The following is a 22,665-nucleotide window of genomic DNA, read 5'->3' as shown; positions in this document are numbered from 1 at the left end:
GTGCAGACTGAGTGCGCGGTGCGAAGCGGGGACCAGCGGGGACCAGCGGGGACGCGGTTGTTGCCCGGAATCCCGCCGCGGCGCGGTTTCTCGGCTTTCGGGTTAGACCCGCGAGCAGTCACCCAACCCGGGGATTCGCGCAGTTGGCGTTGCCGGGGTCGGGGAAGCGGGTGCAGGACGTGCCCCGAGACTGCCCCCAAGCCGAGGTGCTGCTCAGGGGAGAGAGCGTCGTCTCCGTGGACCTCGCGGTGCCTGGGTTCGGGCCGTTGGTGGTGCTGAGACTGCTCGCAGAACGTGGAAGGGATGGGAAGTGAGTGTCTGTGCACGCGCACGCGGGGGCGGCGAGGGACCCCGCGAACGCGTCGTTCTCTAAATGTTGGCTTATTGAACGCTGAGTGCAGCAAAGTGTGTGTGTGTGTTCGCGTGTGTGTAAGGGCAGGGAGGCTGCCTGGAATTTCCACACTGAGTGGCAGCAGGCAAAGGTTGGCTTCACACTAATACAGTTTTTTCTCCTTAAGTACCCCTTGGCACTGCTCCTTCCTGTCGCCGATTTGTTCGAACGCTGCAGATACTTCCCTGGCTGAGGCTTTGGTCCCCTCGAAGCTGGGACTGGAGAGCCCCTTGGCAAAAGAAAATGTCGTAACTTCTGGTTAAGAATCGCCGTGTTAGCGTTTACAGCATCCTCTCGGTCTTTCCTTTCCCTGCACTTGCCTCCTCCTCTCCGAAGGATATTCCCTTCCAGGATTCCCTCCACCTCCCATCCCCCCGCCAAAGACTGCAGCTTCTCGTGTCTCTTCTTTCCCCAACAGTGAAAAAGCTGTCGGTGCCCACTTGCAATTATCCCACAGTCACAGACAATTAGAGCGAGACTTAGGTTTTGAAATATTAACCAGATAGCAACTTTTAGGTGCGAAAAGAGCCTAGATGATGTATTTGGGTCCCGAACGAGTGAAAACAGTACATTTGTTCAAGAGCATTCTAAGTGGCCTGTTTTTCCATTTAGCTCTTCTAATTTTTTTTTTTTTTTGCACTCATTTTTGCTTGGGGGTAGGGGCTTTAGAAAGAATAAAATCCAGGGTACACATCAGATTGGCCAGTGATTTGATCTAATAGCTGCGAGTCATGCACCATTATATATGCTGTTGGTGGTACTACTGCTCCACCACCCAGCTCTAAAGAACCAGTTCAGGAAAACCTTGCTCATCAGGAGTATTTTAAGCCTGCTAGGAAGACAGTTTACCTTTATTTATTTATTTATTTTTTAGTGAAAAACTATCTATATCGTTTTCTAATAACTAATAAAAAGCCACATGAAAAGATGTTTCTCAGTACTGTGAAAGCTTTTGTTTGGGTGGGTAAAGTATTTAGTTGCTGTGTAATCTCTAAATTCAATTTTTTTTCATACTCCATAGGGTTAAAATTAGCTAGAAAATTTTGGAAGGCTCTGTGCACTCAAGGGCTTCCTGCAGGCTTAAATGTTAGCGGAGCTCATGGAGGTGGTGTTATCAGAATACTTAATGGGGACCGAGGTAATGTGCTTGCTGATGGGCTTCTGTACATATAAAGTAATGTTAAGTCTGTGCCCCTGGACAGCTGCCTGTCAGCCCCAGTGACACCTTTGATAAGTGGGTCGTGGGCAGAGATCTGGCAGTCCTAGGCTGGGATTTTTCTTTTAATAAAACATCCGTAGGCTGTTGTGCTGATGATAAATGACCTTGAAGGAGGTAGCTTGATGGAGCAGGGGAATTTTTTTGGTGTGGTGTGGCATGACATGAACATCTAAAAGGAAAACATGCCTTTCCCTCTAAATTTTAGTTTTAATACAGAAACTCTCAAACCCTTTATCACTCCTCTGTCTGCCCTTGCTCCTTTCTGTTTTATTCACTTAATCCGAGAATGTTGTTGGTTCAGAAATGTTAATGGAATTAGGAATGGAGAGAATGTAGTTCTTACCTTTTTTTGGGAGGGGGAGCATTTTTTTCTCTGTTTTTTTGGTAGCCCAGGGAGTATTAACCTGCACACCTACATAAAATGGTTACAGATTATGGATAACTGTCCTGCTTTAAAAAAAATGTCAAACTGTTAGTCATTAAAAGGCCATAATGGTGAATTTGACCAGACATATAGCAATGGCACCCCACTCCAGTACTCTTGCCTGGAAAATCCCATGGATGGAGGAGACTGGTAGGCTGTAGCCCATGGGGTTGCTAAGAGTTGGACACGACTAAATGACTTCCTTTTCACTTTTCACTTTTATGCCTTGGAGAAGGAAATGGCAACCCACTCCAGTTTTCCTGCCTGGAGAGTCCCAGGGACCGGGGAGCCTGGTGGGCTTCCGTCTATGGGGTCGCACAGAGTCGGACACGACTGAAGCAGCAGCAGCAGCAGCATCGTATATTCTGAGTAGAGCACCTTAAATATTTTCTTGGGTTTTTATTCAAGCACTGCAGTGCATTGTTGAGTCTTCGGCACCTTTGTGTCCACAGAAAGATTTTCTTCTTCCATCATCTTCTTGCAGAGGTTCATGATCACTGTAAAAGAAGCAAAAGTGAAGCCTTGAATGGATTCCGTCCCTGAGTTATGTCTGCTGCTGTTAATTAATCAGTTAATTAATTCTTCATTTGTAACGGGGAGTTTTGTCACTGTTTAGCCCCTGTTGGTCTCTCTCCTAGCTCTTTTCCGTTATGCAGTTGTGAGTTTGCTAATATTCCTTTTAAACGCTTACACAGATGAAAGATTATCATCCATTCAGTGACTTTCCCACCAGCTAGAAGCAAGCCTACTCTGATGTGTTTATCTGTGAGAGAAATTAAGAATATACGTGTAAACGCTGAATGTGCTGGACACTTAGAAGAATCCTATCGTGAAATACACCTTCAGCCCATAATGGATTTTATTCACTGTCATTTCCACACACAACCATGATTTCGGACGGGTTGTTTATTTTATTTTAAAAATATCCTTAGCTTACCAGAATAGCGATGATGGAATCCCTTAACTGTAAGCAAACTGTGATGTAACACACCGGAGTTGATTTTTCCTAAGTACTCGCTTTTCTTTCCTTTTGTGTAAGCACAGAGGAGTTATCTGGGGGTGTGCTGTGGCTTGTAGTTTTGCATTTATGCAAAGGTTGAGACTTCAGACTTAATCCAGGCTGCAGAAGTTCTTCTGGTAGGAATGTGTCCTCCTTTGCAGAATGAAATATTCACCATAGATTTCTTCTCAATGCTTCCATATCTGGCTTGCTGTTGATAGGAAGCTTCTCAGAAAGGATTCAGCGATTAATTGGTGAAAGAAAGTGAAAGTCGCTTAGTCGTGTCCGACTCTGTGACTGCATGGACTGTGTAGTCCAGGGCATTCTCCAGGCCGCAGTACTGGAGTGGGTAGCCTTTCCCTCCTCCAGGGGATCTTCCCAACCCAGGGATCAAACCCAGGTCTCCCGCACTGCAGGCGGATTCTTTACCAGCTGAGCCACAAGAGTGATTATAAGGTGTAATTGCCAGTGGAACACAGGGAAATAGATCAGACTGGAATGTGTAGCCCCAGTTTGTAGAGGTCCAGGCAGGTTAATTGTACAAAGTCAGCTGCTCAGTGGTGTGGAACCAAGACTAAAACTCAGATCTTAGGGTGGATGTCTTTTCCAGGAGAGAAAGCCTGCTTTATCAGCTGCTGAAGCGTGTTTTTGGTTTATAGCAAACAGGAGACACAGTCAGTTTTCTTGGCTATGGGAATATCACAGAGTACAAACAAGATTCTGGGTGAGCACTTTTTGCTCCCTTGATAATGAAGGCATGAGGAGCTATCAGTAGATATGCACTGTGGTATTTTCTTTTTTTTCCCAAGGAACTGTTGGAAAGCCGACCCAGGCTTATTTTTTTTTTGCTTATTTTTCTTAATCTAGAAATTGGTGTGTGCACATTGGCAGGAAGGGCAGGATCTGAAACACTTAGGGCACTAATTTACTTGACATTCCATCTTGTTTGTCCTTTGGCTTTAGATAAGTGTTTTTATCAAGGCTGAATTGCCAGAGAAAGGATTACAACTTCTGGGTGACTGTGCTTCTGTAAATAGCCCTTGGGGAAGAGGGAGTGATGACAAGGCACACATTTGTCTCCTGAAACTCTGACATTATGGAGATTTTTTTTAATTGAAAAAAAATTTGTTGAACACCTTCTATGTGCGTGGCATGATGCTGGGTGTTAAGGATTCAACGTAAGGAAAACAAGTGGTCTGCACTTATAATTGCAAAGCAAAGATTTAGAGGCTGGCATGGAACAGTTATTTGGAAAAAGCAGATGTAGAAACGCTGAGATACTTGGGTAGGAAGAGACCGTTGGAAAACATTACCCTGTCTTCCCCTGTGTCTCTTTCCCCTGTCATTATGCAGATAAAGAAAAGCTCAGAGAGGTGAAATGGTTTGGAGTGACCGTCTTGGTTCAGGCCCCTATAATAGAATACCACGGACTGGGTGGTTTAAACAACACACATTTGTTTCTTATGGGTCTGGAGTTTGGTGGAGCCAAGATTAAGGTGCCAGCAGATCTAGTCTGTGGTGAGGATGCTCTTCCTGGTTTGAGATGTCTGTTTTCTTGTTGTATCCTCATATAGCTGAGAGAAAAGCCATCTCTCTTATGTTTCTTCTATTTATTTATTGTTAAACATTGGAAAAGACTCTGATGCTGGGAGGGATTGGGGGCAGGAGGAGAAGGGGACGACAGAGGATGAGATGGCTGGATGGCCTCACTGACTCGATGGACGTGAGTCCGAGTGAACTCCGGGAGTTGGTGATGGACAGGGAGGCCTGGCGTGCTGCGATTCATGGGGTTGCAAAGAGTCAGCGACTGAACTGAACGGAAACATTTTATATTAGAGTTTAGCAGATTCACAGTGTTGTGATGGGTTCAGGTGCACACCAAAGTGACTCAGCCATACATACACATGTATCCTCTCTCCCAAACTCCTCTCACATCCAGGCTGCCATATAACAGTGAGCACAGTTTCCCCGTGCTATACTTGTTGATTATCCACTTAAAATACAGCAGTGTGTACATGTTGATCCCCAACTCCCTAATTATCCTTTCCCCTCATCCTTTCCCTCCTGGTAACCATAAATTCATTCTCCAAGTCTGTGAGTCTGTTGTTTCTTATAAGGGCACTAACACCATTAATAAGGGTTCCAACCTCTCCTACTTCCTGATACTGTCCCCTTGGGAGTTAGGATTTCAACACAGGAGACTTGGGGGTATGCAAACATTCAGCCCATAACAGCAGCATTAGAGTAATGCAAAGGATGTGAAAATCTCTGAAGAATCGCTCATAATTCTGGAGTATTAGCACAGCATTCTTTGTACCGGAGATCTAAGTCCACCTGTTCCATTTTATACTTATCGTCACCTTCAGAGGGTTCATTGTCTAAATCTGGGCTTCTTGTCCTAGCTGCTGACAAGGACATTTCTTTCTTCCTTTCTAAAGTTGCAATCCCGCTTGTGTCCCAGATCTCAGTACAGTACTTGCTCGCTGGTACACGATGCGAATCTTGCCTGCATTCCATCCTTTCTCTGCCTCCCTCTCCACTTGTTCCCTCTGGTCAATCTTGAATCAGGCTAAGTTCCTCTGTCTTAAAATTCCTTTGTTTGACCCTAGCCTTCTTTCACCGCTCAACTCCTTAAGATGTGGTCTCCACCCACTGCTTGTCTCCACCACTCCAGGTAATTGTTAGCTCACTTCTGTTAAAATCACCTGAGTAGATGATATGACGGTAACCTCCTCTGTGCCAAATCTAAATGTTCCCCCCACCCCTGTTCATGGAGACCTCACCAACTCTACTAACCTGGCTCTCCTTTTGGAAGCTCCTCTGTCTGCCTCTGGAGCTAGGATACGTTCTAAGTTATTTTTCTACAGTTCTGGTCACACTTTTTTTGGGTTCTTTTCACTTTGTCTACTCCAAATCTTCAGTTGTCCCCAAAGATGCCGTCCTATTTCCAGTTCTCACTCTTCTGCCTTCGTGAGCTTATCTGTGCCTCACCGTCTGGGATCCTTGGAGGAATAGAGTTTGAAAAGCATAACGGTGGCTTCATCCAGCTCTGGGAAGCGGAGGAATGACACGAACCTTCCCAATGCTGTTTCTTTGCATAGAAGAAACCCTCCCAGATCTGCTGGCCTTTGCACTCTCGTCTCCAGCTGCCTGCGGCCTGTTTGACTCCCCTCCTGCCCTGCGCACACCATCCTGAGTATGTGTGCATTCTCTGGCCCAGTGGCTCTCCTTCCCAGGGGCTGTGCACTGGCCAGTGGGTCTGGCTGAAACATAACAGTGTGCTCCTAATCTCCAGAAAAGCACCTGAATCCACCAGGACCTAGTTTAGGGACTCAGGAAAGTTTCTAAAAGTTTTCCTTGAAACCTAAAGGTGCTACGTGCATTAGCTCAGTTCTTTTTGTTCCTCCCATTCTTTCTTGTCATCACCTCCTGTCACTGTCTCCCTGGCCACCTGGCTCAGGTTTAGGTTTCTTTCACACCCCAGCACTTGTGCTAGCCCTCATCATTCCCCCTTTCCCAGCCACTGCAGCTCACCTTGAATCCTCCTGCCTTTGCGGCCCCTTAACCCCCTTGTGTTCCTGCCACCACTCCTTGGTTCTGAATTCCTGGCACACACAGTCTGACTTCTCTCGTCGAATCTGAATGATCTGATTCTTGACACCTTACTTGGGTTCCCCATCATGCAAGGTCTCACCCTTGTGAGGAAATAATGAGAGCAAAGTGACCGAGACAAGTGACTGAAGCAAGAAGGGGCATAAAGGAAGGGCTAAGTGATAGGGGCTGCCCAGGAGAGACCCTGGGCTCATTTCCCAATCTGTTCTTCAAATGACAAGCTTCTAGATGGTGAGGTGATTTCCTGGGCATCACAGGGGCATCCAGTGGAGAGATGTTACCCATTTACTTTCGTCTTTATTAATTATGGGAAGAATGTTGGGATGGGGACTTAGCCAGTAAGTGATTGGATAACCTTGGGATTGGAGAGGGTCCCATAAAAATTCTTTCGGGAACTGAAAAATGGGGAATTGTTTACCTCTGAGCGGCTCATTGTCTTGTTAAGAGTCCTGGGGTCAGCCAGACTCAAACCATTTAGAAGAATGAGTGTAATAAAAGCTTGCCCTGGGACTGGACATCACATTTTTTTTTTTTTCACAATATCATCCATTGTCATTTATTTGTAATAAGCAGTCACACAAATGCATTAGATTCAGAATCTGGAAGCTGAAGGATAGTTTCTTCTATATATTTTTTCCCTTATGCTTTCAACAAATATATATTTTGTACCTATGATACGCTATATATAACAAGCACATCAGCTATTATTGTGGATTAAAAAAAATTTCATATGAGCATTGGCTGCTTAGAAGTTCATAGACAAATAAAGGGCCCTTTAGCGCAAGCAGAGAACACCATATGTTAATAATACATTCTGTGAACAAATATTGGACATGCATACTTTGGGTGATTCTGGGGGTCCCTGGGTATTTTCACCTTTGTGGATTACAGCATCAGCAACTAAACTCGTAGTGATGTCTCGCTCTCCAGCCTCTCAGCTTTGAAGCACTTTTCTGGTTTCCCTTTTTTCTCTTGGGCTGGTGAAGAATTGACCCATATTTCTGGGGTTTCCTAAACAGTATAGATAGGTGGCCTCAAAGCCCAGATTAAAAAGCTGCTCTTCGTGCTTCCAGTGGCCCAGTAAGAGTCCTACAATGATGTTACTTCTGGAAATCGAAACTTGAAGTTTTCCATGTTGCTGACTTGGGGTGTTCAGGGGACTGGCACAGAGTTGCCTCCATGCCCATTATCCAAGCAGAGTTCTGTCCACAGAGCAAGAACCACTGACACGTGTGCCCAGATGAGACCTCCACTAGGCGACGATGCCTGGCACCTCCTGTCCCCAGGCAGTGATCAGTATTTGCCAGTTTCCTGAAGAAGACCTTAACTCTCGCTGGGGAGCCAAGGCGGACGCAGGGCACAGTGAGGGGAACCCTAGAAAGTACCGTAGGAGCTCAGAGAATGATGGGCCTTGCTGGGTCTGGAGAGGGTTGAGGCAGGACTTACCTCCTAGGTGCTGTGAGCACTCCTTTTCCACAGGGATAAACGCTTCCTAGTGTGGTCGGAGAGCAGGGGACACAGGTTCAGAATCCTCATCCGCCTGGGAGGAGGAACAAACCTTTGTTGTCTATTTATTGATATTTGTTCTCCTACGGCAGGCACTTTTATTTTTCCCCTTAAAGGAGTTTGTGATCTTAAAAACTTTGTCTTTGCGCGTTGGTTCCACGTCTAATGCTATTGCAACAGTTTTTTTTTTTTTTTTGAAGGTTGTTTTTGTGAACTTTATTGCTTTTTAAAATTGCTTTGTATTGAAATATAGTTGCTTTACAGTGCTGTGTTAGTTCTACTGTGTATCAAAGTGAATTAGCTAGACATATACATATACCCCTTCTGTTTTGGATTTCCTTCCCATTTAGGTCACCACGGAGCACTGAGTAGAGTTCTCTGAGCTGTACAGTAGGTTCTCATTAAGTATCTGTTTTATGTGGTGGTGGTGGTTTAGTTGCTAAGTTGTGTCTGAATGTTTGTGACCCCATGGCTCCTCTGTTCATGGGATTTCCCAGACTAGAATACTGGAGTGGGTTGCCATTTCCTTCTTCAGGGGCTCTGCTCGACACAGCGGTTGAACTCAAGTCCTCTGCTTGGCAGGTGGGTTCTTTACCACTGAGGCACCTGGGAAGCCCAAAAGCCCAATCTATTTTATACATAGTATCAGAGTATATATATATATATATCCTAATACATATATATCAATATGAAATGATATATATATATACCAATCCTAATATATTCATATATCCTAGTGTATATATATATAATACATATATCAACCCTAATCTCCTTTCCCCCTGGATTTAGAATCAGACTCATATAGTTTGCATGAACTCATGAGTTTCACTCGTTTTTAATACACAACCAAAGCCACAAAGTAAAAGATATTTTTAAGAGCACAAAGAAAAAGAGATAAGAAAAAAGAAAAAAATCCAGGAAAAAAAAATCAAATCATTGATGTTGAGTAAATTGGGCCATTGTTAAATAGGTACTGAATGTCACGCTGAGCTTCTAGTCATTAAAAGTTGTGCTCACTTGTTTTCCACAGTGGATTTATGGTGATCAAAATATGACCTCTTTTAAATTTTACTGAAGTGTGTGTTTATTTTACACCACAAAGACATGTTCATGAGGAAATTTTGGTCACACACACGAAAGAAAGATACTCCATATTTCTTTTCACCAAATTTTGATCATAAAGTACTTCAGGGACACGTGCAATTATGATCCCCTCGGGTAGAAGACAGTCGTTTTAGAGAACGGCACGCTGAAGGATGATTAGGGTACTTGAAAACGTTAGCAGGGACAGATCCTCGCCCACACTCACTGAATTGAATCCTCAGCGCTCTTTTCTCTCTCTCCTTGTTATCATATAGAATATTCCCTCCATCCCCTCTGGTCCTGGACACATCTGACGTGATTTGTCTTTTAAGACGGTGCCCGTTGTTGGGAGTTATGATCGGCTTACAAGTTCTGGCTTGTAGGTTCAGTGATGTGTCAGGAGAACATTTCCTCTTGAGTCACAGACGACTGAAGAGCTGGAATGAGCTGTTTCTGATTGATGGCTGTCAAAGAAGCTTAAAGCCTTCAGTTCTGCTGCTGTCTTCTCTGTGACGGCAAAGGGGACCATCATCTCCTGAAGACGGGGTATTACTACTGAGTTTAAAAGTCTCGTCTCGCTGCTGCTTCAGACAAGTGCATCGCTCAGGAAAGCCTGCAAACAGCAGCCCAGCTTGAGTCCTTCTCATGCAAAAGAGGATGAATGAACTGGGAAAGGAGAAGCAGTAGTTGTGGTCCCATCCCTTTCTGCTCCAGTGTCCTGTCTTGTCTGTATTTTTTACCCTGTGAGGCTGCTTTAGTATCCATCCATCCGTCTGTCTATCTGTTTGAGGTACAGTTCACAAATACCATTTTATTAGTTTCAGATGTGCAACATAATGATAGTGATATTTGTATATATATTGCAAAATGGTCAGCATGTTTGGTTGAACATCCGTCACCACATGTAAAGATTTTATATTTTTTTCTGTGATAGGATCTTTCCTGTGGTAGGAACATTTTTGCACTCATTTCACATGCTAGCAAGGTAATCTCAAAATCCTTCAAGCTAGGTTTCAATAGCATGTGAACTGAGAATTTCCAGATATACAAGCTGGATTTAGAAAAGGCAGAGGAATCAGAGATCAAATTGCCAACATCCGCTGGATCACAGAAAAGGCAACGGAATTCCAGAAAAACATCTATTTCTGCTTCATTGACTATGCTCAATCCTTTGACTGTGTGGATCACAACAAACTGTGGAAAATTCTTAAAGAGATGGGAATGCGAGATCATTTTACCTGCCTCCTGAGAAACCTGTCTGCAGGTGAAGAACAGTTAGAACTGGACATGGAACAAAAGACTAGTTCAGAATTTGGAAAGTACTATGTAAAGGCTGTGTATCATTACCCTGCTTATTTAACTTATATGCAGAGTACATTATGTGAAATGTCAGGCTGTATGACTCACAAGCTGGAATCAAGATTGCTGGAGAAATATCAACAACCTCAGATATGCAGATGATACCACTCTTAATGGCAGAAAGTGAAGAGGAGCTAAAGAGCCTCTTGATGAGAATGAAAGAGGAGAGTGAAAAAGCTGGCTTAAAACTCAACATTAAAAACACTAAGATCATGGCATCCAATCCCATCACTTAATGGCAAATAGATAGGGAAAAAGTGTAAACAGTGACAGATTTTATCTTCTTGGACTCCATTATCACTATGGACAGTGACTGCAGCCAGGAAATGAAAAGATGCTTGCTCCTGGAAAGAAAAGCTACAACAAAGCTAGACAGCGTTTAAATAGCAAAGATGTCACTTCGCCAACAAAGATCCATTTACTCAAAGCTGTTGTTTTTCCAGTAGTCAGGTATGGATGTGAGAGTTGGACCATAAAGAAGGCTGCTTGCTAAAGAACTGATGCTTTTGAACTGTGGTGCTGGAGAAGACTCTTGAGGGTTCCTTGGACTGCAAGGAGGTCAAACCAGTTAATCCTGAAAGAAATGAACCCTGAATATTCATTGAAAGGACTGACGTCGAAGCTGAAGCTTCAATACTTTGGCCACCGGATGGAGCTGAAGCTCCAAGACTTTGGCCACTGACTCATTGGAAAAGACCATGATGCTGGGAAAGATTGAAGGCAGGAGAAGGGGGTGACTGAGGATGAGATGGTTGGATGGCATCACCGACTCAATGGACAGGTTTGATCCAATTCCAGGAAATAGTGAAGGACAGGAAAGCCTGGTGTGCTGCAGTCCATTGGGGTCGCAGACAGGCATGACTGAACAACAGCAACAGGTACTTTTAAGATCTTCTGTCTTAGCAACTTCCACACACACAATACAGTAATATCATACTGACTGTAATCACCATGCCTTACATAATATTCCTGTGTTAGTTGCTCGGTCGTGTCCAACTCTCAGCAACCCCATGGACTGTAGCCCGCCAAGGCTCCTCTGCCCGTGGAATTCTCCAGGCAAGAGTACTGGAGTGGGTTGCCATTTCCTCCTCCAGGGAATCTTCCCAACCCCGGGATTGAACCCGGGTATCCTGCATTGCAGACAGGTGCTTTACCCTCTGAACTACTAGGGAAGCCCCTAGTATTATATTCCTAGGACTTATTTATTTTATAACTAAAATCAAGGAGTTTTGTACCTTTTGACTTCCTTCATCCATTTTGCCACCGCCCCCCCCTTCCTCCCTAGCAACCACCAATTTGTTCTCTGTGAGTCTGGTGGTTTTGTTTTTAGTTTCCCATTATAAGTGAGATCGTACAGTATTGTCTTTGTCTGACTTGTTTCACTTAGCTTAATACCCTCATGGTCCATTTGTATTGTTGCAGATGGCAAGGTTTCATTCTTTTTTATGGCTGAATGATACTTCCTTGTGTGTGTATTTGATTCATTCATATAAATACTCAGAAGTGGGATTTTGGATCATATGGTAGTTCTTTCTATTTTAATTTTTTTGAGGATTCTCAGTACTGTTTTCCATAGTGGCTGAACCAGTTTATATTCCAACCAACATCACACAAGAGTTTTCTTTTCTTTGTATTTTTACCAACACTTATTATTTCTTATCTTTTTGAGAAAAGCCATTCTACTGGGGTTATGTGATAGTTCTATGTTTTTTTTTTTTTTTGCCATTGTACATATCTTCCTTTTTGATTTAGCTCACTGTGGTTTTGATTAATCTTTTCTTTGAGTTCATTTTGAAATATTTTTGGAGTACCTACTGTGTACCAGGGGCCGTTCTGTGTGCTAGAACTCCAATATATCTGAGCTTGTTCCTGAGTTTCTTTTTTTTAAAGATTATTGTATTAAAGTATAGTTGATTTACAGTGTTGTATTAATTTCTGCCGTATAGCAGAGTGACTCAGTCATACATACATACATTCTTTTTCATATTCTTTTCCATTGTGATTTATCACAGGATATTGAATACAGTCCCCTGCGCTATACAGTGGGGCCTCATTGTTTATCCGTCCTGTGTGTAATACTTTGCATCTGCTAATCCCCAACTCCCAGTCCATCCCTTCTCTCCCCCTTGGCCTGAGTCTCTTACGTTTGGTGGGTTGGATGGGGAATCAGGAGAGAGGAAATGTTCTGCTACAGAGTAGGCATGAGACAGAGAGCTGGTATGGGAGACGATGCTGAGGAAGCAGGGGTCCACGTCTGTAATGAAGGTGGTCTAAGTCTTCATGGAGGAGACAGCATTTACAGTCACACAATTTTCAGATTGAAAAGGAGCTTTGGTCTAACTCTGTGATTTGTAGTGATGGAACATGAAAGTAATCTTTGGCTACCATTTATTTGGCTCAGGATTGCCACCATTCATCTGACTCCCAGAGCAATTCATTTAGTCCATAAAGCAGTTAATTGCTGTTGTACAGATCAAGAAACTGAGCTGTAGGTAGTGAAATGACTTACTTCAGGTCAGTTCACGAGTAAGCGATGCTGGTGGTGAGCCCAAGGTCTTTCTGATGCCAAAACCCTTTTCTTTCCGTTCCTCCTTCCTTCCTCCCTTCCAGTAGTCAGGGAACACTGTGAAAGACTAAATTTGGCCAATAATGAAAAGAATCGTGGGTGCCCTGTTCTCCATCAGTCCCTCATTTGAGTTATCTTGACCTTTCATTCAACTTTGAGCTATTTTACAACTCTTAAGTTGTAGAAAACTGATGGTAATGGTTCCTGGATCTTGGATTCTTATTCAGAGAAAATTCAGATTGTATTTGGTGGCATGCAGGTGTGGATACTGAGCAGTTTTGCACTCAGCAAGCAAATTCATTTCAGGTTTCCTGATGGATGCATATATTCATATGTTCTTTGGATTTTCCTTTGAACGTGTGGTAATGTCACACTGGTGCTTTCATTTAATTATGAATTCAGTAAAATTTTAAACATATGTGTGTTTTCTGTTTGAGTGCTGCTTTTCCCAGGAAAAAATTATCTTTCATGTCACTCATATGCCCTTTAAAGATGGATAGGATTCTGGTGAATTGGTCTGGGCAGGTGGGCAGACAGGATCCCGGGGGGGAAGGGATGTAAGTAGAGGCAGTGGGTTGGTACTGTCTGTTTTCTCATCCTTGGTGCTTTTTTTTCACTCGTCTCTGACCTGCTTTGTGTCCGGGAGGCGCTTGTTTCTGCTGAGTGCCAGGGAGCTCTCATCACTTCTGCTCATTGCTTCAGATGGAGGCCTGGTACCAGCTTCCCACTGTGGCTGGTCGCTGGGTGTCTCTCCCTCTCTGTTCGGCTCCAGTACCCTCCACGCTCACTCCTTGATCTCTTCATTCAGTGCCTTTAAAAGGAGCCCTTTGAGATTGCTGTTTCTTTTCTTGGCAGGATTCTGATGGAAACAGCCAGAAATACGTGGGGCCATGTTTGGGAAAGAGATGATGTGAGAGTGTGGGCTGGGCTAATCCCTGAAGGGTGGGAACTTGAGACCACCAGGGACAGGGATTTATGCTGAATTTATAAGGTAAGAAAGGCTCTTGAAGTTATTATTATTATTTTTTCTCCTCTCTCATGAGGGAAATGGGTCAGAGCTGTCTGTTAGGAAGATTAATGTGGCAGCAATTTATAAAATAAATTGGGATATAGCGAGATCAGAGAGCGACCGGAGCTAAGAAGCCTATTAAGGACAGTCACCATGTACTCAGTGCAAGATAATTCAGCCTGAATTTGTGTGGTGGTTGTGGGAATGAAAAAGAGGGGGAAGACTTAAGAGAGGCTGTCCTGGAGAAAGGGTGTACAGGATTGAGTGGTAACGGATTCGATGTGAGGAGAAGCAAGAGATAGGGATGAGCCTAGGACTCAAACAGACATGGTCCAAGTGGACGTTTTAGGGGAAGGTGGTGGGTTGGTTTGAGACATCCTGATTTTAAGGTATGTTATGGTTAGATTTCCATCCCTCTCCAAATGTTTCAATAGGAGTCTTAGCCCTCAGGACCGCAGAATGTGGTCTTACGTGGAGACAGGGTCTTTACAGAGGTAGCGAAGCTAAAATGAGGTCACAAGGGTGGGCTCTGGGGCTTCCCAGGTAGTGCAGTGGTGAAGAATCTGCCTGCTAATGCAGGAGACACAGGAGACGCAGGTTCAATCCTTGGGTCAGGAAGATCCCCTAGAGGAGGAAATGGCAACCTGCTCCAGTATTCTTGCCTGGAGAATCCCGTGGAGCCTGGTGGGCTACAGTCCATGGTTTCACGAAGAGTTGGACATGGCTGAGCATGCACAGCTGCAAGGGTAGGCTCTACTCCATTATGACCTGGTGTCTTTATAAAAAAGGGGAAATTTGGGCTCAGACACGTGCAGAGGGAAGCTGATGTGAAGGTATACAGGGAGCAGACCACGGGAAGACAGGTGCACTGGAGCGATGCCTCTCTGAGCTGGGGGACGCCGAGGGCCGCCAGCAGCCAGGAGTGAGGCTGGGAACGGGTGCTCCCTCACAGCCTCGCCGAGACCTAAGATTTGGATACCGCTGGTGTGATAGCAAAGCCACGGAAATGGATGGGTTCTCAGACAAGGAGGGCGTGGGAAGCAGAGTTAGAAGACACAGGTAGATATTACCGATTGATGAGGAGGATGAGGAGGAGAGGTGGTAGCTTGAAGGGGAAGCAAGGTTGACAGAAAGCTACTGATTATTCCTACCCCCTTTTTTTTCCTTACGGGAGAGCCCGTAATCTATTGATGGTATCAGTGGAGCAACGGCCTAGATACGGGTCAGGCTAGAGACTGCCCCACCCTCCACCTGCTGCCATAATTGTGCACACAAATACATGGACACATCCTCTCTTTTAGCAGAGAATTACGTACTGCTTTGCCTCGTTTGAGCGCACACACTATCTTCATTTGGTTTTAGGTTAGCTTTGCAAGCTTTCATTTTCTGCTGGGAACCTTGCAGTAAGCAATTAAACTTAGAGCTTCATTGATCCTAAGCTGGGCGTGTTTTGTTTGGATGTTGCATGGTGCTGGTGATTAAATAATCCAGCCTAGCATATCCATTAGGACGAGTGGGAGAAGTTCATCTCGCTAGCGGCTTTATTTATTTTTTTCCATAGCTACTGATTCAAAAAGATTTCAGGGTATATGTACATTTTTACAAATAGTTTTCAGCAAATGGAATATGTTAGAACGGTTTTCTGACAGCTCAGATCAGGGGAACATGTCAAAATATCTTAGAATACAAAATGGTTCTTCTGGTAACAACTGCCCTTGGCTCTCCTACTGTGTTATATAGTTTAGCTGGCTATGTCAATTTCAGTAATTTTTCAGAGAATTAAGCAATTTACATTTTTCTGAGATATTTTAATTCCCATAAAGCTTACATGTTAATTTAATTGGCAGCACACCACAGATACAATTTATAGCTTGCAAAGATCTGTTTTGAAAAAAAAAATTTGAGCGGTAAGTATATATAGCATTTAAGTGTGCAAATCCCAGTGGGTTTCATACTTAACATCAGTGATATAAAAGTAAAAGCTTTCAACAGAGGTCTGCACTTAACAACAAAGAATTGTCTTAATCTCTTCAGGGCCTCAATCATTGCTCACAACAAGGTCTGAAAAGAAAACTCCTTTTGAGATGATGGTTGTTATAGGATCTTCTCAACTAGCCAAACTGCATGCTGACCATGTATCACACACATAATTAAGATAAAGACACATCACCTTTGCCTCTATCAAGTTAGATACAGCACATCTTACCTTTTCTAGTGGTGGTGTTAGTGGCAAAGAACCCTCCTGCCAATGCAGGAGATGTAAGGGACGTGGGTTCGATTCCTGGGTTGGGGAGATCCCCTGCAGGAGGGCGTGGCAACCCTCTCCAGTATTCTTGCCTGGAGAATACCACGGACAGAGGAACCTGGTGGGCTCTGACCATAGGATCGCACAGAACGGGACACAACTGAAGCGACTTAGCACACTGCAGCAGACACAGGTACGTGATGTATAGTCAAGTAAAAGTCGATGGTGCTCAGTCGTGCCCGACTCTTTGCGACCCCGTGGACTGTAGCCTACCAGGTTCCTCCGTCCATGGGATTTTCCAGGCAAGAGTACTGGAGTGGGTTGCCATTTCCTTCTCCAGGAGATCTTCCCAACCCAGGGATCGAACCCAGGTCTCCTGCGTTGTAGGCAGACGGTTTACCGTCTGAGTCACCGGGGAAGTCCCAAGTGATGTATATGTGTACTCCAAGTGTTAGTTAAGCCCAAGTGATGTATATGTGTACTCCAAGTGTTAGTTAAGCCCAAGTGATGTATATGTGTACTCCAAGTGTTAGTTAAGCCCAAGTGATGTATATGTGTACTCCAAGTGTTAGTTAAATTTGCGTAGTCTGTACTTTTTTAAGAACGTTCTTCAACCAGTAATGCACTAGGTGAAGTGTTCAGTCATGCTATCTGTTTCTTGGTCTTGCCCACCTAGGCCCAGGACTGCCAGGATTTGCTGGGCTTGGGAGATCCTCGGAGTTTAAAGGTCAAGGACTCTACCTTTCACTCTTCTCCATGCCAGAATTAAATGTTAGAATGGGCTCTCACTCAGACTTACCCAATCACACCTGTCCAGCTCTGCCTGCTTTCCTAGAGAAGGAAACTACTCTTGTGCAAATGTAAAAGAGGATTTTGGAAATTAATGGAAGGGAAAGAGGTGTTGGGCCGTATAATCTAGAGACTTCTTCCTCTCTACCCCTGGGACTCTATCGTCTTTTTGCCTGGTTCTGCTGCTTCCGGATCCTGGTCGAAAGAAGGGGAGATGAGGGTGGTAACAGTCAGGCACAAATTAGAAGATGGTGAGACAGCTTCCCAACGTTTTCACTGTAGAATGATAACAGTACTGTGTCTGCTGTGAGTAGAACATCTTCCAGTTTTGGTCCTGCCAAGGACTTTTTCAACAGAACAACATTTTGAGAATTTCATTTGATTGGCAGAACAAGAAATCGAGCATAAGATCTCACAAACAGAAGTACGGCTCTGGAGAGGCCTCCAGCAAAGCCATGAATGTTGGTAGAGAATGGTACTGACGATTCAGTACAGGACACCGGCTTCATGCAGGCACACAGTAGGGACAGAGCAGGGCCATCCCGTGTCTGTTTCGCTATGCATGTGAGCAGTCTGAAGCCCAGAGTTTTGTAAGAGGGGGTGGTGTGTATGTAGGCAAGCTGGATGACTGAGGATAAACTCAGGATACAGAAATGGATTTTCAGATCTTAGCATTAGTGATGGTTTATGCTGTTGCCTTCTGATATGAATAATGGAGCAAACTAAAGTCTGACCAAAAGAGCCTGCTAAATAAATCAAAGGGAAGGATTTGCAGATCTTTGGGTAAAAGAGAAAATGAATAATGGCACCCTCTTCCGCTTGTTCAGACCATCAGAGTCAAGAACTCTGCTTAATTTAGTGGGACAACTTCCAAAGAAGGGCCTGGTACTGTGGATAAATGGAGTCTAGCTTTAAGGTTAGATAAATTCAGCCAATTTTTATGGGTAGGGGAAAATGATTGCTCAAGTCTTTTTGATAAGATTCTTCTGTGTCATGAACTGAAATATCACAAGTGTAGCAGTTTTTCATGTGGGTGAGGAAGAGAGAAAAGTTACTGTAAATTATAGGAGACAGAGGCTATATTTTTTGAGGTAGGTGATGAATTAAGTGTTCGGGCTCTCATTTTTATTTAACTACATTTTTATTTAATTGATTTGTGGTTTCTCCAGTTCATTATGAAGGCTATAAATATTGGATTGACCATATGTTAAACTGATGTTTTCATTGAATGGGGATATTATGAATGTATTGGATGGGACCGCAGTATGTATGCATATTCCTGCATTTACCAACGACGGATTAATATTTACTACCTCCTGTGTGTCAAGTATTTGTGAGGGGCTAAGCTTATCTTAAACCTTTCTTCTTTTGTATTTTTTTATCTCAGTTGCCAGCAGCACTTTATTTTTTCTTTTCACCATCCTGTTCTGCAGCTTCCTTGCCCCCTTTTGCCCAGATGGGGCTTCCTAGGTGGCGCTCCTGCATTGGCGGGAGGGTTATTTACCACTAGTGCCACTGCTGAATTTTCCAAATTTGCTGATACATTTAGTGCAGCACTTCCATAGCATCCCCTTTTAGGATTGGAAAAAGCTCAGCTGGAATTCCGTCACCTCCACTAGCTTTGTTTGTAGTGATGCTTCCTAAGGCCCGCTTGACTTCACACTCCAGGATGTCTGGCTCTAGGTGAGTGACCACACCATCGTGGTTATCCTGGTCACTAAGCCCTCTTTGTATAGTTCTCCTGTGTATTCTTGCCACCTCTTCTTAATCTCTTCTGCTTCTCTTAGGTCCTTGCTGTTCCTGTCCTTTATTGCGCCCATCCTTGCATGAAATGTTCCCTTGATCCCTCCAATTTTCTTGAAGAGATCTCTAGTTTTTCTGATTCTGTTGTTTTCCTCTAGTTCTTTGCATTGTTCATTTAAGAAGGCCTTCTTGTGTCTCCTTGCTTTTCTCTGGAACTCTGCATTCTGTTGGGTATATCTTTCCCTTTCTCCCTTGCTTTTCACTTCTCTTCTTTCCTCAGCTATTTGTTAAGCCTCCTCAGAAAACCACTTTACTTTCTTACATTTCTTTTTCTTTGGGATGGTTTTGGTCACCACCTTCTGTACAATGTTATGAACCTCTGTCCATAGTTCTTCAGGCTCTCTATCATATCTAGTCCCTTGAATGTATTCGTCACATCCACTGTATAATCATAGTGAAGTGAAGTAAAAGTCACTCAGTGGTGTCCAACTCTTTGCGACTCCATGAACTATACAGTCCATAGAATTCTCCAGGCCAGAATACTGGTGTGGGTAGCCTTTCCCTTTTCCATGGGATCTTCCTAGCCCAGGGATCAAACCCAGGTCTCCCGCATTGTGGGCAGATTCTTTACCAGCTGAGACACCAGGGAAGCCTGAGGATACTGGAGTGGGTAGCCTATCCCTTCTCCAGCAGATCTCGCCAACTCAGTAATCGAACTGGGGTCTCTTGCATTGCAGGCAGACTCTTGACTGACTGAGCTATCAGGGAAGCCTGTATAATCATAAAGAGTTTGATTTAGGTCATACTTGAATGTCTGAATGATTTTCCCTACTTTCTTCAATTTAAGCCTGAATTTGCAATAAGGAGCTCATGATCTGAGCCACAGTCAACTCCTGGTCTTGTTTTTGCTGACTGTATAGAGCTTCTCCATCTTCGGCTGTAAAGAATATAATCAATCTGATTTCGGTGTTGACCATCTGGTGATGTCCATGTGTAGAGTCGTCTCTTGTGTTGTGTGTTCTCTTAACGAAACTCTTCCTTCGCCTTTGCCCTGCTTCATTTTGTCCTCCAAGGCAAAACTTGCTGTTCACTCCAGGTATCTCTTCCTACTTTTGCAGCATTGAGCGATGTCAATTATGAGCCAGCATCAGATGCATCTCACAGACACAATATTAAGCCAAAGAAAACAACCACAAAAGAGCATATATGATATCATCCTACTTACATAAACTAAAAACAGGCAGAACAAGTCTATTTTGCTAGAAGCCAGAATATTGGTACCTTTGGAGATGCAGGTACTTACTGTGCAGGAGTCTGAGGGAGGCTTCTAGGTCTGATCTGAGTGGTGGTAGCACACGTGTGTTCACATTGCAGAAGTTCTCCAAGCTGTACTTTTCAGATATATGTACCTTACTGTACATGAATGTTTTATACTACGCTTTAATTTTAAAAGTTTTTTTTTAATGTACTTAAAACTTTAATAGGAAAAAAAGAGTCTATGAGAGGCAAATTAAGTCTTAGGAAGAGCTACTAGCAGACAGGACTATGTGTTATATATCTGATTATGTCTGTGGAGTCAAGTAGAATGATCATGCTTCAGTGCTAAGTCCCTTCAGTCGTGTCCAACTCTTTGTGACCCCATGGACTGTAGCCTGCCAGGCACCTCTGTCCATGGGATTCTCCAGGCAAGGATACTGGAGTGGGTTGCCATTTTCTCCTCCAGGGGAGCTTCTCTATCAGGTGATCAAACCCACATCTCTTATGTGAAATGTCAGGCTGTATAATCACAAGCTGGAATCAAGATTTCCAGGAGAACTATCAACAACCTCAGACACCCAGATGATACCACTCCAATGCAGGAAGTGCAGAGGAACTAAAGAGCCCTTTGAGAGTAAAAAAGCTGGCTTAAAATTAAACATTCTAAAAACTAAGATCATGGCATCTGGTCCCATCATTTCATGGCAAGTAGCAGGGGAAAAAGTGGAAATAGTGGCAGATTTTATTTTTCTTGGGCTCCAAAATCACTGCAGATGGTGACTGTAGCCATGAAATTAAAAGATGCTTGCTCCTTGAAAGGAAGCTATGACAAACCTAGACAGCATATTAAATAGCAAAGATATCACTTTGGTGACAAAGATCCATGTATGTCAAAGCTGTGGTTTTTCCAGTGGACCACAAAGAAGGCTGAGTACTGAAGAACTGATGCATTTGAATTGTGGGGCTGGAGAAGACTCTTGAGAGTCCCTTGGACTACAAGGAGATCAAACCAGTCAATCCTAAAGGAAATCAATCCAGATATTCAGTGGAAGGACGGATGCTAAAACTCCAATGCTTTGGTCACCTGTTGTAAAGAGTCAGCTCACTGGAAAAGACTCTGATGCTAGGACGGATTGAAGGCAAAAGAAGAAGGGGGTGGCAGACAAGAAGATGGTTAAATAGCATCACTGACTCAATAAACATGAGTTTCAGAAAACTCCACGAGATAATGAAAGAGAGGGATACCTAGTATGCTGCAGTCCACGGGGTTGCAAAGAGACACGGCTTAGCTGCTCAACAGCAAGAGCAACAATAACAATGCCACAGTTTGTGGATAGACATTGCCGCTTTCTCTATTAGGAATAAAACTGGTATCGGTATTCTCAAATATTAAATAGTTAGATGAACCCATTAAATATAGGCATGCGTACTTTCTAGTTGGTGTACACCTGTGAGTGAAATTGCTGACTAGAGTATACATATGTTCAAGCTTTTGAAAACCATTTAAAAAAATTGAAGCAGTTAATTTACAATGTTGTATTAGCTTCAGATATTCAGAATGGTGATTCATTTATACATGTATGTGTATATGTGTATCTGTTCTTTTTCAGATTCTTCCCATTATAGGTTATTACAAGATATTGAACCCTGTGCTATACAGTAGGTCCTTGTTGTTTTTCCGTTTTATGTATGAAAAGTGAAAGTGAAACTCGCTCAGTCCTGTGTGACTCTTTGCGACCCCATGGACTATACAGTCTATAGAATTCTCCAGGCAGGCCAGAATGCTGGAGTGGGTAGCTGTTCCCTTCTCCAGGGGATCTTCCCAACCCAGGGATCGAACCCAGGTCTCCTGCATTGCAGGTGGGTTCTTTACCAGCTGAGCCACCAGGGAAGCCCATTTTATCTCTCTATGTTTATTCTTTAAATTCTTCTAGGTCTTTGTTGATTGATTCTTGCATTTTCTCCATTTTGTTTTCAAGGTTTTTGATCATCTTTACTATCATTATTCTGAATTCTTTTTCAGATAGTTTGCCTATTTCCTCTTCATTTATTTGGACTTCTGTGTTTCTAGTTTGTTCCTTCATTTGTATAGTGTTTCTCTGCCTTTTCATTTTTTTTTAAACTTAATGAGATTGAGGTTTGGTCTTCCTTTGGTCTTCGTTTTGGTCTCCTTTTCCCAGGCTTCAAGGTTGAATTCGTCTTCCTTTTGGTTTCTGCCCTCCTAAGTTTGGTCTAGTGGTTTGTGTAAGCTTCATATAGGGTGAGATTTGTGCTGAGTTTTTGTTGTTTGTTTTTCCTGTGACGGCCAAGGCTGAGTGAGGGGGTGATCCTGTCTGCTGATGGTTGGGTCTGTATTTTTGTTTCGTTTCTTGTTTAGGTGAGGCATCCTGTACAGGGTGCTACTGGTGGTTGGGTGATGCTGGCTCTAGTATTCAAGTGGTTTCCTTTGTGTGAGTTCT

The 22,665-nt window shown here is 43.6% G+C and overlaps 1 protein-coding gene across 1 annotated transcript in view; it reads left to right on the top strand.

Moving 5' to 3' along the window:
• RYR2 (ryanodine receptor 2) overlaps nt 1-22,665 on the top strand; it is an 814,256-nt gene that overhangs the window by 718 nt on the left and 790,873 nt on the right. The window lies entirely within an intron of this gene.

The sequence above is a fragment of the Capra hircus genome, chromosome 28, assembly GCF_001704415.2.
Source record: "Capra hircus breed San Clemente chromosome 28, ASM170441v1, whole genome shotgun sequence".
NCBI classification, from domain to species: Eukaryota; Metazoa; Chordata; class Mammalia; order Artiodactyla; family Bovidae; genus Capra; species Capra hircus.
Note: the sequence above shows the minus strand (reverse complement) of the source record. Positions and strands in the feature narration are given on the sequence as shown.